Here is a 17,390-nt window from a genome sequence, read left to right on the forward strand (position 1 = left end):
CCTCTCTGCTGGGCTCGCTCTCTCCTCTCTGCTGGGCTCGCTCTCTCCTGTCTGCTGGGCGCTCTTTCTCTTGTCTGCTGGGCTTGCTCTCCCCTGTCTGCTTGGCGTGCTCTCCTCTCTGCTGGGCTCGCTGTCTGCTGGACACGCTATGTATACTGTGTGTAAAGCCTTGCTGGTGACAATGCTTTTCCTAGGGTTCTCTGGGTGGGACAATCTGTCAGCACCCAAGGCAAAAGGCTTCAAAATGCGTCCGCACCAACCATGTTTCAGTGTGAGAATGGGTCTGGATAGTTCTAACCCCATGCAACATTCCCTCCTTTAACTCCTCTGGTCAGACAAAAGGTAAACTGTGCACACCCCTATATACACACCTGTGGATACACGGGGGGGGGGGGGGAAAGGGTCAGTGGGTGTTTTCAACCGCATGGACCAGGGAGCGTCCTGCTGTACGTCCGCTCTCCATTTAACATGGGCATAACGCTGCTCAGACAACGCAGGGTAATGCAGTCTGGCAATGTTTTCTTGAACCACAAAACAGGCAAATGACAGGTAGGACAGTCCCAGCAAAATACCCAAGATGGTGCACATTACAGATTCTCACCCTTCCGCAGACTTGCCAGGATAATGGCGGCTGTGATATCAGAGCTTCCAGGGCCGACTCCCCCACCTGTGGCACGTAGGGCTTCTGGCTCATCCGGGGGCGGCAGCGTCTCTTCCTCAGTGTGGAGCCGGCATCTGGCGGTCATAAAGCATCTCCTCACTGCGGAGCCGATATCTAGCGGTCATAAGGTGTCTGCTTAGTGCGGAGCCGATATCTAGCGGTCATAAGGTGTCTGCTTAGTGCGGAGCCGATATCTAGCGGTCATAAGGCCTAGGGGCAGCAGCGTCTCCTCGGAGCCGCAGCTTATGGCCCCTTTCAATACTTCGGGGATTTATTTATTTTGAAGTCACTTTTCCTTTTTTGTTTTCGTTGCTGTTCCTTTGCACCAAATTCTGGAAAAAAAAAACATCTTAAACGGGCTGCTGAATTTCACACTGTCACGTACCCGCTCTCAGCATGTGACTGGGGGTTGTGCCTGCAAGGGTTAATCTATCTCCCCTCTCAGTCCAGCATTCGACCTTTGTCCTATGCTGTAATGGGAGCATAAATCACACACGGACCCAGGCCACACACCCGCTCATACACGCTGCCACCACTCACTGAATACACGGGCGATGAGTCCCGGAAATAATACTAATACTGTCTGCCAATCAGCAGTATCATACACTCTAAGGGCTCCTTTTCACTTGCGTAAAATACGTCCGAGTCTCGCAAGTTAAAACCCGACTCTGCCGCCGACACTCCAGAGCGGAGCGTGCGGCCGCACAGCAATACATGGAGCTGTACGCTCCGCTCTGGAGTGCTGGCAGCAGAGTCGGGTTTTAACCTGCGAGACTCGGCCGTATTTCACGCAAGTGAAAAGGAGCCCTTTGGCTGTGGATTCATTAGAGCATACAAGGTTCAAACTTTATTAAAGTTTTGAGCTTTAATAGAAAAGGTACAGTGCTTACAATAAAAGATATAAAAATATGGGAATAAAAAGTGACCTACAAATATGCAAAACAGTTATAAATATAAAGGGAGAAAACTAACAGAAATATCTAAACTTTGCAGTCCGGCATTCTGCTCCCTGAGGGGTGATGAATATGGACTGGATCACATCAGTGTGGCTGCCCCTCAATATGTGAACAGGTTTCTAAGTGTAAAGGCCTAATTAATAGAGTTAGCCTGGGCGTTAGATTTCTAGACCAGCCTCTCGGGTTAATATTGTAATCCTTGGTCTGTGACTGGATCCCGGCTATTTTACCAATGAATACATTATTTTCTTTGAACCCATTTGTGTGACCTTTCTCATAGTAAATAGTGTTATGCTGCAATTAGCCTGTCTGTTCAAAAGAGTCAGAAGGGGTGAAATGTTTCCAAAGTGTGTGTTCAGGAAATCCCCCCTGGGGTGACTGGAGACCAGGAGCCTGCCTGCTCAGGATAGTATAGGTCATGATGTTACGTTACTGCTGGTCATACATCCATACATGTACATATTTCACTACACACGCTAAATTAAATCTGCAGAGAGAGAGAGCTGGGTACAGACTTGTTCGCTCAGTGTGTGGAGGAGTAATCTCCAGTGACTCCTTACTGGGCCCCTCACAGTCCTGCTGAGATGGTGCCCACCCTGGTTTGATGTCCCTCGGTAACTCTGAAGGAGAGAATCGGGGCACTTCCCAACACTCATCGGTAGATTTGCTGTGCAGTATTTCTGCCCCGTCGGTGTGCAATCATTTGTAAAGTGCTGTAGCGCCACCTGCAGACTGAATTGAGAAATACTTAATGGTGGATCCTGGTAACTGCCCAGTCTGGAGTAGGGTGGGTGCCGGTCCTGTGATGTCATTTGTCTGCTCTATGACATCATAACTTCCTGCTGGTGGGATTGGTGCATGTGACATTCTCCAGCCACAGTTGGCAGGCTCCGATTCAGGAAGACGCTCACGAGTAGTGTTTTATGGCGGCTCAGCTCCGCATTGATCCTCAGAACTTTCTGATTTTTCAGTTTGACATCCGATATTCTGCCCACCGGCCACAAGCGGCCCATGTCGTCTCAGCCCTCGGCTCAGGACTCTTCTTCCAGATGTCTTGGACGGTCCGCGCTGGGGCTGGAGATTTGGGCCCGGATTCATCATTTGCCTTTTTTTTCGTCATTTCTCTTTTTTGTCTCGTGTTCATTGATGTTTTTTCACCAACTTCTTCAAAATGGCGCTCACAAGTGGATGCATTTTTGGCAAAGAGAAATGCTCTTTTTTTTGTTTATTACTTTATTGCCATCTTTTGAAAGCAAAAAGTTTCCCTGTCTGCATAGATATCATCAAACTGCACATCAATGTCAGGCGAAATCATCACTGACGGGAGCAGAGGACGTCGTAAATAAGAAGGCGCAAATCCTCGGCCATCTGTGTTTTTAGTGTGAATTCACAGCTGCAGTTTTGTTACAGAATTTCTCTCTTCACCATTTATCTGAATGCGTCTTAAGCTACGTTCACATTTGCGTTGTTGGGTGCAGCGACGCAACCAACAACGCATGTACACAACGCAGCATTTTGCGACGCATGCGTTGTCATTAGATCCTACAGATCAGGAATTTCGGCACAGGGAAAACGCTACAAGTAGCGTCCTCTGTGCCCTGTCTTGTGCATCTATATGACGCATGCGTCGTAAAACGCAGTACAACGCATACCGGCGCATGTCCATGCGTCCCCCATGTTAAAGATTGGGGCGCATGATGCATGCGTCGGTATGCGTCTCCGACGCTGCGCCCAACAATGCAAATGTGAACGTAGCCTTACAGAAATCCTTGTGATGGAGTAAAAAGCTCCTCAGATGATGGGAAAGGAGAGATGATGGGTCGTGTCGGTGCCATACGCCTGTGAGGCCTTTTGCTGAACTGTGAAAACCTGTTTCCATATAACCAGAATTCAAATAAACGGAGAGGGGGCTCTGCTGAGGACCCTCATCTCGGTGAAGCGTCTCTCTTGGGGGGATCAATTTATGGGGGTGCTGAATGGAAGTTCTGAGGCAGCACTCAGAGGGTTAATGCCCATACTCAGGGCGACTATTGTGTGCTCTAAAAACCTTTCCGTGTCTTTCTTCTCCCACGCCCCTCTTGTTCCACGCCTTTTTTCTTATGTGCCTTTTTTTCTCCCGCTATTTTCTTTTGTGCCTTTCTTAGTGCCTTTTTTTCTTTTGTGCCTTTTTTCTCCTGCACCTTTTTTCTTCTGCGCCTTTCTTCTCCGCCTTTTTTCTGTGCCTTTCTCCCCCCCACACCTTTCTCCTGCGCCTTTTCTTCTCCCGCATCTTTTTCTGCTGCGCCTTTTATTTCTCCCGCTCCTTTTTCTCCTGCGCCTTTCTCTTCCCGTGCCTTTCTTCTATGCTTTTTTTCTTCTCCCACTCCTTTCTTCCATGCCTTTCTTTTGTGCCTTTTTTCTTTTGTGCTTTTCTTCTCCTGCACCTTATTTTCTTCTCCCGTGCCTTTTTTCTCACGCGCCTTTCTTCTTTTGTGCTTTTCTTATTTTGTGCTTTTCTTATTTTGTGCTTTTCTTATTTTGTGCTTTTCTTATTTTGTGCTTCTCTTATTTTGTGCTTTTCTTCTTTTGTGCTTTTCTTCTTTTGTGCTTTTCTTCTTTTGTGCTTTTCTTCTTTTGTACCTTTTTTCTCCTGCACCTTATTTTCTTCTCCCGCACCTTTATTCTTTTGTGCTTTTCTTCTTTTGTGCCTTTCTTCTTTTGTGCTTTTCTTCTCCTGCACCTTATTTTCTCCTTCCGTCCCTTTATTCTTTTGTGCTTTTCTTCTTTTGTGCCTTTCTTTTGTGCTTTTCTTCTCCTGCACCTTATTTTCTCCTCCCGTGCCTTTTTTCTCCTGCACCTTTTTTCTCCAGCACCTTCATCCATTATTTAGGAAGACGACTCCAATCAAGGATCATGTGATTTATTTGGAAGAATTTAGACATGTGGGAGGGGCCTGAGCACTTTTAATTGGCAATACTAAGTTACTGCCTTTTGGGGGAATTATTCAGGGAAGGAACTGACAATTTTTTTGTTTCTCTTGGCTTATGTCTGTAATAATAGCACCTTCTCTTACACTCTGGCGTTTGATGTCAGTTTTCCTTCCTACACCTTGCAAGTAGAGTCTGGTGTGTGAACAGGCGCCTGCCAGCACATTCTTGCAGCACGTTTCCTGCCTAGACACTGGCAGGCGCCTGCGCACATCAGTCCCAGCTCAGGTCCTCGTGCGGCTGACGCTGTGACTTGCTGCGATGGGTAGGTGTCCGCTGCGGTCAGTGGTCGGGGCTGATGCACTCTTCTCAGTTTGTCCCGCAGGCCTGTCATGTTTTGCTGTCGGTACGGTTATCTTTGCCGTAGTGCAGCCGACGGTGCCTTGCGGCATTTCTACTTGTTCATTCTTCGGGGTTTTCAGGCTGAATTATCAAAGATGTAAAAGATCCAGGGTGTCTCACAGATGTCGCCACCTCTCCAAATTCATAGTAGAAAAATAAGTCACGATGGAAACAATAAATCTGTCATATTAAAAACAAGTCTTTATGGCTACGATTGACGGGAATAAGTCCACCCCAGTGCATAAATGGCAGAAGTCTGCTCAGGCTCTTGTCGTGCTCCGTCCTGTAGTTTTTCTGGCCCCGGATGAGTCTTTGTAGCCATGATCCTGCTACATGTGTGGTGAGATGCTTCCGTCGTCAGCGCACAAGTCGGGCACAAGCTGCTCCTTACTGCTCGGCGGTGTCAGACACTTCGATGAGCTGACGCAGAACTGACGCCAAATAACGTGTGTGCACCGGATCTGTACTTACGTATGAGGCATTTAACACAGGATGCAAATTATTAGATTGTGCACATGGCGCCAACGGAAGATACGCGCGTTCATCGATAGACCTGAGGAAAGTGACGTGAGCGCCACATAGGAGAACACAGGGAGCGTGGTTGGAGAAGCCAAATAGTGCATGGCAGATGTAGTTCCCACAAGCAAACAGCGGTTATGTGACCAACAATGAAGGCCGCCCACATCGTACTGCACAATCCAAGTTACGGAGGACCTGGAGGATTAGAAGATCAGTTGGGATCGGATCGCATGTTTATAGCTGCTTAATGTAATCCAAGAGGCCACAGGCTGCTTTTTTTTTTTTTTTAAACCGTGGTTGAGAAACTATCCCTTTAAAGCAGACCTATCACTTGCTCAAAACAATTAAATATTTTGTAAACATCCCTGACCCCCGCCCCTCCAATTCTGCCACTGTTTTCCATTTTATAGTGTGTTGCTCCGTTGCAAAGGTATTCGCATTATTGCTTTTAGAACGTAGTATGTGTGTCACGGATCCCTTCTCCGTGGTGTCACTAATTCGTCACGTGCCTGCTCTTACACGTGACTTGGGGTTGTGCCTGCAAGGGTTAATCTACCCACTCTCAGTCCAGCATTCAACCTCTGTCCTATGCTGTAATGGAAGCATAAATCACACACTGACCCAGGCCACACACCCGCTCATACACGCTGCCACCACTAATCGAATACACGGAGTCCCGGAACTAACAATTCTAATAAAAATATGTCTATCACTCAAAAGGCTCACACACCTTAGGCTATGGATTCTTTTAGAACATTCAAGGTTCAACTTGTTAAAGTTTTATACTTTAATAACAAAAGGTTCAATGCTTACAATAAGAAAAAGGTATAAAAATATGATAATAAAAACATACAACTTATGCAAAACAGTATCAAAATAAACAGGAGAAACCTACAGAAATTATCTAACTGGCAGTTGCTTTCTGCTCCCTGAGGGTAGGAAGAATGTAGAATGGATCACACCAGCTTCTCAGGCTGCCCCCATCATGTGAACACAATTCTCTGTCTGCAGCCTAAATTTATAACTTTGGTCTGATGTCAGGTTTCTAGACCGGACCCCCAGGTTAATATCATTGCGGTCTGTTTGATTGGGCACAGCCGCTCTACTAATTAATATATATTATTTTCCTCTGGAGACACTTGTGAGATGGTTCCCAGGAATAGCTAACCCTCAGGCCGCAATTAGAACCTCCCCTCCAAGACCTAGGAGGTGCCAAATGTTAGCTTTCTTCTTGGCCCTAGCTAGACCGCCTGGTGAGATATGGAGACACAATTTCTACTAGTCCCAAGGAAGTGTATAGAAAAGGAGGACATAGAGTTAGCACAAAATACAAACTTTATTAGAATCAAAAAGATATACAAGAATAAAAATGGATATCATAGGTCAAAAATTGTAATATGTGAACCATACCCAGGTGAAGTTACTTGACCAGTGATTCACACTCTAAACCAGGAAGATAGGCTGAAATTCTATCTGGGTAATTATATAAAGTGTGGGTATAATATAAAATACCTTCCCAGGGAACTATGTTCCCAAATTTCCAAACACCCACTACTCATATAACTAAACCCACATGGGACACATATAGCCGGTAAATCAATTACAAATCAAAATCAATAATTACCCATGTCCAGTTAAGGTGTGAGTCCCGGTTACCCCAACGCGCGTTTCGCGTGCTAATTGTAGCCTCGCTTCCTCCTGAGGATGTATTTCTTACATATGACAATCACAGCTCAGCAGCTGATTTAGCAGATCTCCGATGCTGCCAACCTGTGATGGACAGCCCAGGAGGGACGAATGACCGCGCTCGCTCCCAGAGAAGACTGAAGAAATTAGCAGTTGGTCTGCAAGCGGAGACTTCCCATACTGCGTTCTGAATGCATCAATGTGAATATTTGAAGCGACAGAATTGGGGGAGCTCAGGCAGTAACAGGTGCTCTATAAAGGCTTCTTGTCTCCATATACCCATTTTACAATCTCATTGCAAATATCTAAGTTGCATCAAAAATATCTTGTAGTTTACGTGCCTCCTTTTAAGTCTCTCCCCCGCCCCAAGGCGGTTCACAAAATTAGCAGTGGTCATGGTGGCAGCTCTAAAGCTACAAGGCATAGATGAACAATTAGTTGCTGAAAATGGAATCCGAACATCTCGCAAAAATATCTCTGGTCCAGATGTCTCAAATACTGAGAAAATGGATTCATAGTCAATGTGGAAAAATAACATTCTAAAAAAAATGAGAGTTCCTGGATACAAAAAATCTCCGATTGTCAACACAAGTGAAGATTGTCAATAAAGGACCCTGTGGTTTCTACCTCCAAATCCCCACCATTTAGAGCTTTTGGCATGATGTACAATCAATGATTATATTGTGGTACCCAGAGAAATCGATGTAAATACTTTTATGCCCAGAAATGAGAAAAGGATTCTAGGAGCGAAACCTGCGTTGGCGAACCAGAAGAACTATGTTACAGCTTTCAGACCTCAGCAGCGCCTTCTTCAGGCAGAATCACAAAGAATGAGACAAGAGCTCAACATTTAAGAGAGATTGCATCAGGGCATTGGTGCAGGGGTGGATGGTGTGAGGCCTTCTAAAGATAAGCCCAGGAAATAAAATGAAGCTCTTTGTTACAAATGCAGAGGTAATGGGAGTGACCCTCCTCGGGGGTCATTGGTGGCCTCCGGATTTTCTTCCATTCAAAGTTATGGCAAACTTAAAATACTTCTGTGACAGAAGTTAAAACTAACATCTTCTACCTCCGTCTTCCCGCTCTCCTCTACTTCTCCATCAAGGCCTTAAATACTGGAGATGGGACATGGAGATCTCATTTCTTGGGGGCTTGCAATTCCTAGGAAAGTTTTCTGGTTAGGCTTATTCATGGCCCAGATCTCTCATGGAGTTTACGCTTCGTATTGACTTCCTTAATTCAACATCCCCTTCGAACCATTGGAAGAAGTTGACCTAAAATTTTAATCTTGGGAAACGTCCTTTTTAATGGCCAAAGCTTCAGCCCATCTTCTCAGTGAAGTCCAAGCTCAGTCATGAAGTCCTCCATGTTTCAGAGAAGTAACGGATCCTCAGGTTCTGTAAACTCCACCATCTTCGTACCCAAAGTTTCTTCTTTTATTCAAGAAATTTGCTTCTTAAGGTTGAGACCTCCCCAGGACGGGCAAGGTTCCTCTCTGCTGGATGCAGACGTGCAGTTTTAATATACAACCCCAATTCCAAAAAACAAGAATGCAGTGATCAGGAAATCTCTTATCTCCATAGTTCATCACACAAGACACCGAGCAGATCAGACGAGGAACGTTGGACATTTCTCCATTTCATTTGTTTGCAAAAATTAAGAATTAGTAACAGACTATGGGCACAATAGGAGGGTGCTGGAGAGGAAATGGTCGAGTAGATCTGGTTTGGTTTTGTTTTCTAATGGAGGAAGCCAATGTCTTTAAAAGAAAATAATAAATTCCTTATAACCCCTTTAAGACAGATTACTTAGGTCTAAACCAAGAGCGATTTATCTTATAGGCCGGAACACAGAACTCATTTAATCTGCCTAGGAGCTGTACCTTTCCTAAAAACAGGTCTTCTCAGTGCACTTCCCTCATTCACTGCTAGCAAGCAGAGGTCAGCAGGAAAACGTCCAAAGATGTAGGATTCCTGACTGGCACATTGAACTGTGTGGAGTCGTCGTCCTGTGTGGAGCCACCGCTCTGCCCCAGAATTCATTGTACTGGTAAAATCCAACCACTTCAGACCAACGTCTATTATCCAGTGAGACTGGCCTTTGTCTTTCACTTGCTCTCTCACTGAGCATGGAGGATGATAGATGTCATGTATCCGCTCTCAGCACGTGACTGGGGGTTGCACCTGCAAGGGTTAATCTATCTCCTCTCACTCAGTCCAGCATCCAACCTCTGTCCTATGCTGTAATGGGAGCATAAATCACACACCGACCCAGGCCACACACCCGCTCATACGCGCTGCCACCACTCACCGAATACACGGGCGATGAGTCCCGGAAATACTACTACTATGTGCCAATCACCAGGAGCACACATTTTAAGGCTATGGATTCTTTAGAACATACAAGGTTTGGACTTACTAAAGTTTTAAGCCTTAATAGAAATGGTACAGTGCTTACAATAAAAATGGAAATAAAAAGGGGCGTGGCCTGAGAGTCCATGTGAGCGGACGTGCGGCTGTGAGCTCCCGCCGCTGTATATTGTAAAATCCTGCAGAGCCGCTGCTGTTTGGTCCCTGCGGGGGCTTACTGGCTGCGGGGAGACTTGGAGAGGCCGGCGGTGCTGTTCGGTAGCGCTGGAACCGACGAACATGACCAGGAGACGGCAGAAGGACGCGGGAGCCGGGGATGCAGGCGCAATCCAAGATGGCGCCGACTTGAGGGAAAAGGCAGACAAGGAGAACGCCGCATGCAGAAAGCGCATGGAGGTAGCGGCAAAGCTCCAGCAGTTTGCGAGAGCGGAGGCCGCAGAGGAGGGAGCCGGAGCTGATACCGAAGAGGAGGAGGAGGAGGAGAGCCCAGCAGGAGAACATGAGGTACAACAGGGGAGAAAGGAGAGTAAAATAGCGGTGGCAGAAGGGGGACCCGAGGAAATGGCGCCAGAAGCTGAGCCTACCCTAAGAGACGTTTTTGCGCTAGTCTCTTCATGTAAACTATCTCTGACCATACAGATACAGGAGGTTAAGGGGGACACAGCCCAGATAAACGCAGCCATGCAGAAGATTGACAAACGTGTGGGGGAGGTAGAGGAGAGAGTGAGCACTGCAGAAGACCATATAGTGCAGCTGCAAAAAGCAGAGAAGAAGTTCACTCAAGCAATAGCTGAATTGGCTGCGAAAAATGAGGACCTTGAGAACAGGTCCAGAAGAAACAATATTCGCATAGTGGGCATCCCTGAAAAAGCTGAAGGGAGGAATCCAACGAAATATATTGAAAAATGGCTGTTAGAGACATTTGGAGATATGGCGCTAACAAAAGTGTTCGCGGTAGAAAGAGCGCATAGGGTCCCGCCGAAACCACCTGTCCCTGGAGCGAATCCCCGTACCATGCTCGCCAAAATTCTAAACTATAGAGACAGAGACATTATCCTGAGGAAGGCCAGAGACATGACGGATCTGACAGTTGAAGGTCAAAAGATTGCTATCTACCCCGACTATTCTACTCTGGTGCAGAAACAACGGATGATGTTCACGGGTATCAAGAGACGGCTGAGGGAATTGGGAGTGCAATACTCCATGATGTTCCCAGCAAGACTGAGGGTGGTGGCGTTTGATAAAATTCATTTTTTCCAGAAGCCGGAGGACGCTACCCAGTGGATCGATATTAATGCTAAAAAGCTTAAAGGAAAAGGAGACTGAAACTGTGGGAAGAGTCTGAAGTTGTTTACTTATCTGTCAGTTGGAAAAGAGTCATGTGATTGACAAGCCAAGGGGTATGGGGGGGGAAGAAGGGAAAGGGATGGTGTAATGGCTGCTGGGAAAGGGGGAGGAAGGGTTTGCGACATATTTTAAGTTTATGCAGACTTCTTGTGTGTGCAAATAATTCTAAGTTAAAATGTTTTAAGAACGTTATTTTTCAAAATGTCTGAAATCCTGTTATGTACAGTGGTGGGAGGAGGGTTGGGAAGGTAATGCCAAACGGAGTGTTCGCTATGGGCGATGATGCCCCACTCTTGGAAAGAGGTGGAATGGTTAGATGTGAGGGGGGAAGGGTGGGAGGGGGAGTTGGGGGGGGGGGGGAGGGAGGGTAGTTAGACAGCCTGAGCTCAAAATTGATGATACTTATAGTGAAGATGAGCCAAGTGATGGGGACCCGTTTTAAGATTTTGTGCTGGAATGTGAGAGGCCTAGGGGAGAAATCCAGACGTGCAGCGTGTTTGCAATATGCAAGAGACCAAAGGGCCTCAATGATATGCTTGCTGGAGACGCATTTGGTAAGGGAAAAAGTGGATGTTTTGAATAGACGATGGATCCAGAGGGGATATCATTCTACCTTCTCCACGTATGCAAGAGGAGTCTCAATCTTGGTTCCAGCGGGAGTTCAGTATGAGGAGGTGAAGGTATATGTGGACGTGGAGGGACAGTATGTACTAATACGGTGTATACTGTATGGAGTGATGCTGTGTGTTGCCGCGATGTATATTCCGCCTCCCTACTCTAGCAGGAAGATTAGAGAAGTAATGGAGCGAGTGGAAAAATGGGGGCCGGCACCGTTAATAATTATCGGGGATCTAAATAACATCTGTGATGAATATTGGGATAAAAATAAAAATACTCAGAATAGGTCGGAGGGACACATAACAACATTTGGCACCTATATACAGGAGATAGGTTTGATTGATCTGTGGAGGGTTAGACATGTGGGGGAGAGAGGGTACTCATGTTATTCACCGGCACATGCCACACTCTCTAGAATCGATATGGCTCTGGGTAACAGGATCTTGGACACACTGGTTGGGGAGGTGAGATATCTGCCAAGGGCCTTGTCGGACCATAGTCCAATTGAAGTAGAGGTTAGATTGGAGGGGGCTCGCTCGCTAAGTGGGAGAGAATGGAAGATTCATCCCAATTGGTTACAGAGTATTGAGTTGGAAAGTATAGGACGGGAGGTGGCGGAATTCTTTCTCTTAAATGATGGAAGCGCCGACGCTCTTACAATTTGGGATGCAATGAAGGCGTACCTGAGGGGACTACTGTTTAGGGACATTAGTAGGTGTAAGCGGAGGACGAGAGAGGTAGAAAAGGCGGCAGTTGAGGAGTTGAAGGAAGCAGAGGATGGGATGGCCACACTGGGAACCCCTGAGGCAGAGAGAAGAATGAAAAACGCACAAAATCATTTGGAAAAATTCTGCTAGGCAAAGCTGAGAGGAAACGAGATTTCCAAAGGGTATTGTTCTATCAGGAGGGAGAAACAGTGGGACATATGCTGTCGGTAGTGGCTGCTGCTCAGAGAGGTTCTTCATATATACACTCTTTGGATTCTGCTAGTGGAGGTAAAATAACGGAAACACCTGAAATTTTGAGAGCCTTTGCGGACTTCTATGCAGATTTGTATTCCTCTCGGGTTGGTGAATCGGTCGAGGATGCACTGACTTTCTTGGAAGGTCTGGATTTGCCGAGACTGAGTGAGGCAGATAGGGAGAGCCTTGAGGCCCCTATCACTGAGGAGGAATTGAGTCGGGCATTGATGTCTATGGCCAATGGGAAGGCGCCTGGGGTCGATGGGTTACCCGCTGAGATCTATAAAGGGTTGGCAGAAGTGTTGATTCCTAGATTAAAAATGGTATTGGAGGAAGCTAGGTCTTGTGGGCGCTTGCCAGCCTCTATGAGAGAGGCCATAATAGTGGTCATTCCAAAGGAGGATAAGGACTTGGGGAAACCGGAGTCGTACCGCCCAATTTCTTTACTAACAATTGATGTCAAGCTTCTGGCCAAGGTGTTGGCTCTCCGCCTCTCTAGTGTTATTGCGAGTCTGGTGCATTCGGACCAATCTGGCTTTATGCCGGATAGATCAACGGCGATCAATTTGCGGAGGTTATATGTAAATTTGCAGGTAGAGTCTGATAACTGTGGTCGAAGAGTGATTGTATCGCTAGATGCACACAAGGCGTTTGACAGCGTCGAATGGGGGTACCTCTGGCAGGTGCTGGAATGTATGGGGTTTGGCCCGCAGTTTGTGGCCTGGATACAGCTGTTGTACTCATTACCATCCGCCAGAATTAGAGTAAATGGGGAGCTATCTCGTCCTATAGGGCTGGCTAGGGGTACTAGGCAGGGATGCCCGCTTTCACCCCTCCTGTTCGCGTTGGCTGTAGAACCTCTTGCTGCTAAGATTCGGCAGTCGGATGGGGTCCCTGGGTTTAGGTATGGCAAAGTAGAGGAAAAAATAGCGTTATATGCGGATGATGTTTTGCTGTTCCTGGAGGATCCAGACAATTCACTAAGAGGGGCCGTTGAAATTGTTGAGAGATTTGGTACTGTGTCGGGACTAACAATTAATTGGGATAAGACGGTTCTTTTTAGAGTGGATGACGTAGGAGAGAATGTGAGTGAGGATGTTGGGGATGAGAGGCTGAAGGTGGTTTCCCAATTTAAATATCTTGGAATATGGATTTCGGTGCCGGTGGCGGAGTTTCTGCAAAGAAATTTGACTCCTGTTATGGGGGTACTCAAGGCAAAGGTAGACGCCTGGAATAAGCTACATCTATCGGTCGTCGGTAGGGTAAACCTTATTAAAATGGTCCTTATGCCCAAAATTCTTTATGTTCTGCATAACGCACCAATTTGGATCCCTCGGGGGAAGTTCAGGCAGATTAATGCCCTCTTTAGAAGTTTGATATGGGGTAGACAATATCCACGTATTAGCTTGGAGACGCTTCAGCGACCCAAGGAAGATGGTGGTTTGGCTTTGCCCAACCCGGAAATATACTTCCTTGCGGCCCAGAGCCAGCATTTGAAGGGCTGGGCGCGAGGGGCGTCATCCAGTGCAGTACAACAGCTATTGGAAGAGGTGACGGACCGACGACCGATGGCCAGGTGTTTGGAGGATGGCTCATTGGGCGCGCTGGGGAAAATATACCCAACCCTGTTCCTGATTCGTAAATTATGGAATAGATTAAGGCAGATTCGTGGGGTTACAGGGTTGACTAAATTCACACCGATATGGTCTAACCACAATTTAAAGGATTTTGAGGCCCTGGGAGGATTGATGGAATGGCAGAATAAGGGAATTTGCTTTGTTCACCAGATAATCCAGCAGCAGGAGCTGAAGTCCTTTTCCCAATTGCAGGAAGAATTTGGTTTGCGATCCACAGGGGAATATCAGTATGCGCAGATGAGACATGCCTTTAGAGCTCAGAATAAGAAGGCTGATATCAGGGTTCAAGATGATATAGTGTTGGAGTATGTGTGTGGTGAGGGTACTACAAGGGGAGTTATTTCCACTCTGTATAAGGACCTTATGCACACATTTCTGCTAGATTTCCCTATAAAGGCGAGAGCTAAGTGGGAGAGAGAAGTGGGGCCGATGGAAAATGAAACCTGGGAATCGGTGATGGAGTGGGTTCCGCGACTGTCCTTGAGTGAACCATATAGACTCTCGCAGCTATACATTTTGCATAGGGTATATAAATCTCCGGAAGTGTTATACAAAGCGGGATTGCGTGCCAATTCTGGGTGTCCGAGGTGTGCGAGTGAGAAGGCAGGAATATATCACATGATGTGGACGTGTCCGAGACTGGCTGCCTTTTGGGTGGTGGTTTTGAGCCGAGTTGAAGCAGCGTATAAGTGCAGAGTTGTTAGAGACCCGATAGTATGTGTGCTGGGATATGTGGAAGAAATTGGAGTTGACAATACTTGGAAGATTGCAATCGCTAGGCTACTCTACATGGCCAGGAAAGTAATAGCACGAAACTGGATAAACGCGGAACCACCTGTGAGAAGGGAATTTCTCCAATATGTTCAACATGGTCTAAAATTGGAAAAGGGGGTGTACAGTAAAAGGGGGAAAATAGAACTCTTTAATAAAATATGGTCTCCTTGGCTTGATTTGGATTGAGGAGTATAGGCGTCGTGTTTCCTAAGACCTGGAAGAGGATAAATTACAAGAGGCAGATAATGCCTCGGTGCGGTGGAGATTGAGACTGAGCTGTCTTATGGGGGAGGGGGGTAGTTGGGGTAATGTTGGGGTTTATTAAAAGTAAGAAAATGTGTATCTGATATAATGCAATGTAAATGGCATTCTGTTGTTCTCCTTTTTTTTTATATTGTTAATAAAAATCTATTTAAATTAAAAAAAAAAAATGGAAATAAAAAGAGACATACAAATATGCAAAAACAGAGATAAAATAGACTGGAGAAAACTTACAGAAATAACAAACTTTGCAGTCTGGTACTCTGTCCCTGAGGGAGGGAGAAACGTGGGATGGCTCACATCAGGTTGCCAGGCTTCCCCACATGCGAACATCTTTCTTTCTGTGTATGCCTAATTTATAGAGTCAACCTGGAGGTCAGATTTCTAGACCAGCCTCTCAGGTTAACATTCCAATTGCTGGTTTGTGACTGGACCACGGCCACTCCACCAAGGAATACATTATTTTTGTCTGAAATGCTTTGTGTAACCTTCCTTTCTCATAATAAATAAAAATTGTCAGGCTGCACTAGGACCCATTTGGCATCTGCCTTGGAGGCATCAGAGGTGTGAAATGTTTCCAACTCTGTCTTCCCAGGAAGGCCCCCTGTGGTCTGAGAACACGAGAACTGCCTTTTCTCAGGATAACATATATTATCACCTTGGTGAGACCTGCACCCTGAGGACAGATGATAGTTATCCGCCGGCCACACATATACATATTTCACTATAATAAACGTGTCCTATGTGGGGGTGTTTTGGAACAGATTCAAGGATTGTGATGAATAATAAATGCTCACACGAAAATTGAGTAAACAAAAATTAATTTACTTAATGACTGACGAAGGCCAACAGCCCGAAACACCGTGACTGCGGATTGAGATACTGATTTGGCTCATATCCTAAGTCATTGCAAGACTCGTTAAAGGGAATCTGTCAGCCCATTTATAGCCTACAAGCTGCGGCCACCGCCATCAGGAGCTATCTACAGCATTCTGTAATGCTGTAGATAAGCCGATGTAACCTGAAAGATAAGAAAAGCAAGTTAGATTATACTCACCCATTGGTGGTCGCTCTGCGGTCTGGTCTGATGGGCGTCATGGTCCGGGGCCTCCCATCTTCTTATGATAACGCCCTCTTCTTGTTTTCACGCCGCGGTTCCGGCTTCGGCGTACTGATTTGCCCTGTTTAGGGCAGAACAAAGTACTGCAGTGCGCAGGCGCTGGGAAAGGTCAGTGAGGTCCGGCGCCTGCGCACTGCAGTACTTTGCTCTACCCTCAACAGGACAAATCCGTACACCTGCGCAGGAGCCGAGACAGGAAGCAAAGAAGAGGACGACATCGTATGAAGATGGGAGGCGCACCGGACTGCCCCTGGGTGAGGATAATATAACTTGTTTTCTTATTTTCAGGTAACATTGGGGGCTTATCTACAGCATTACAGAATGCGTTACAGAATGCTGTAGATAAGCCCCTGATGGCGGTGGCCGCAGCTTATAGGCCAAAAATAGGGTGACAGATTCCCTTTAAAGGGTTGATTGGGACTTGTAGGATCGCTACTTCCAACAGTTGGCGCTGTGGAGTTCAAGTCCTCTTTTTCTCTGAAGAGGCAATTTGCACAAGAAATAAACAGTCTATGAAAAAAAAAAAAAAAGAAAAAAACAGTCAATAACAGCAATAAAATAACATTATTCATACATTACATTATTATGGTAGAAGTCATCAGGCTGTCTCTGTCTATCGATGTCACATCTCTGCTCTCTCTGTGTCCTCTCCCTAAGGTTCCCGTCATCTTTTATATACTAAACTCTTCTGCCAGGGAGAAACCCCCTTAGGCCAAATCGTTAAGATTTTACCCCATTTCATCCCTTGAGACTTAACAACCTCCAATTAGCATATATAGGATAAACATCTCCTGGGAAAGGTCTAATGAGGTAACTCCTATTTGATCAAAAGACTTCTTTAGAAGATAAGTGTAAATGTTGTTAGGTGTGTCATCTGACAAACTTCAACTACCTTCTGCGAAGTCCTTTAAAGATATACTGTATATATTATATATTAAACTGATTCAAACCATATCAATATATCAATAATTAGTATTAATTAGAATGTTGAAAGTATTTAAAAATAACTTACTACTGCAGGATCCACTGCAGCACACTGCCCCCCCAAAGCTGCTGTTGCCCACGGCCCCATCACCGTCTCCTTGGGATGTGACACAATCCATCTACCAGATGATGTCTTCTACCTACAGTCAGGAAAGTATTTGATTCGCTACCAATTTTGCTAGTTTTAC

At 46.0% G+C, this 17,390-nt stretch overlaps 1 long non-coding RNA gene across 1 annotated transcript; it reads right to left on the bottom strand.

Annotated features, from left to right (window-relative positions):
• Nucleotides 1–207: 207 nt before the first annotated feature.
• Nucleotides 208–16,850, bottom strand: LOC138650874 (uncharacterized). Its single transcript, XR_011315412.1, has 3 exons — nt 16,798–16,850; nt 602–735; nt 208–371 (listed from the first exon to the last, which is right to left on the bottom strand). It is a non-coding gene; the product is annotated as an uncharacterized lncRNA (long non-coding RNA).
• Nucleotides 16,851–17,390: the final 540 nt, after the last annotated feature.

This window comes from Ranitomeya imitator, chromosome 10, assembly GCF_032444005.1.
Source record: "Ranitomeya imitator isolate aRanImi1 chromosome 10, aRanImi1.pri, whole genome shotgun sequence".
In the NCBI taxonomy this organism is placed as follows: Eukaryota; Metazoa; Chordata; class Amphibia; order Anura; family Dendrobatidae; genus Ranitomeya; species Ranitomeya imitator.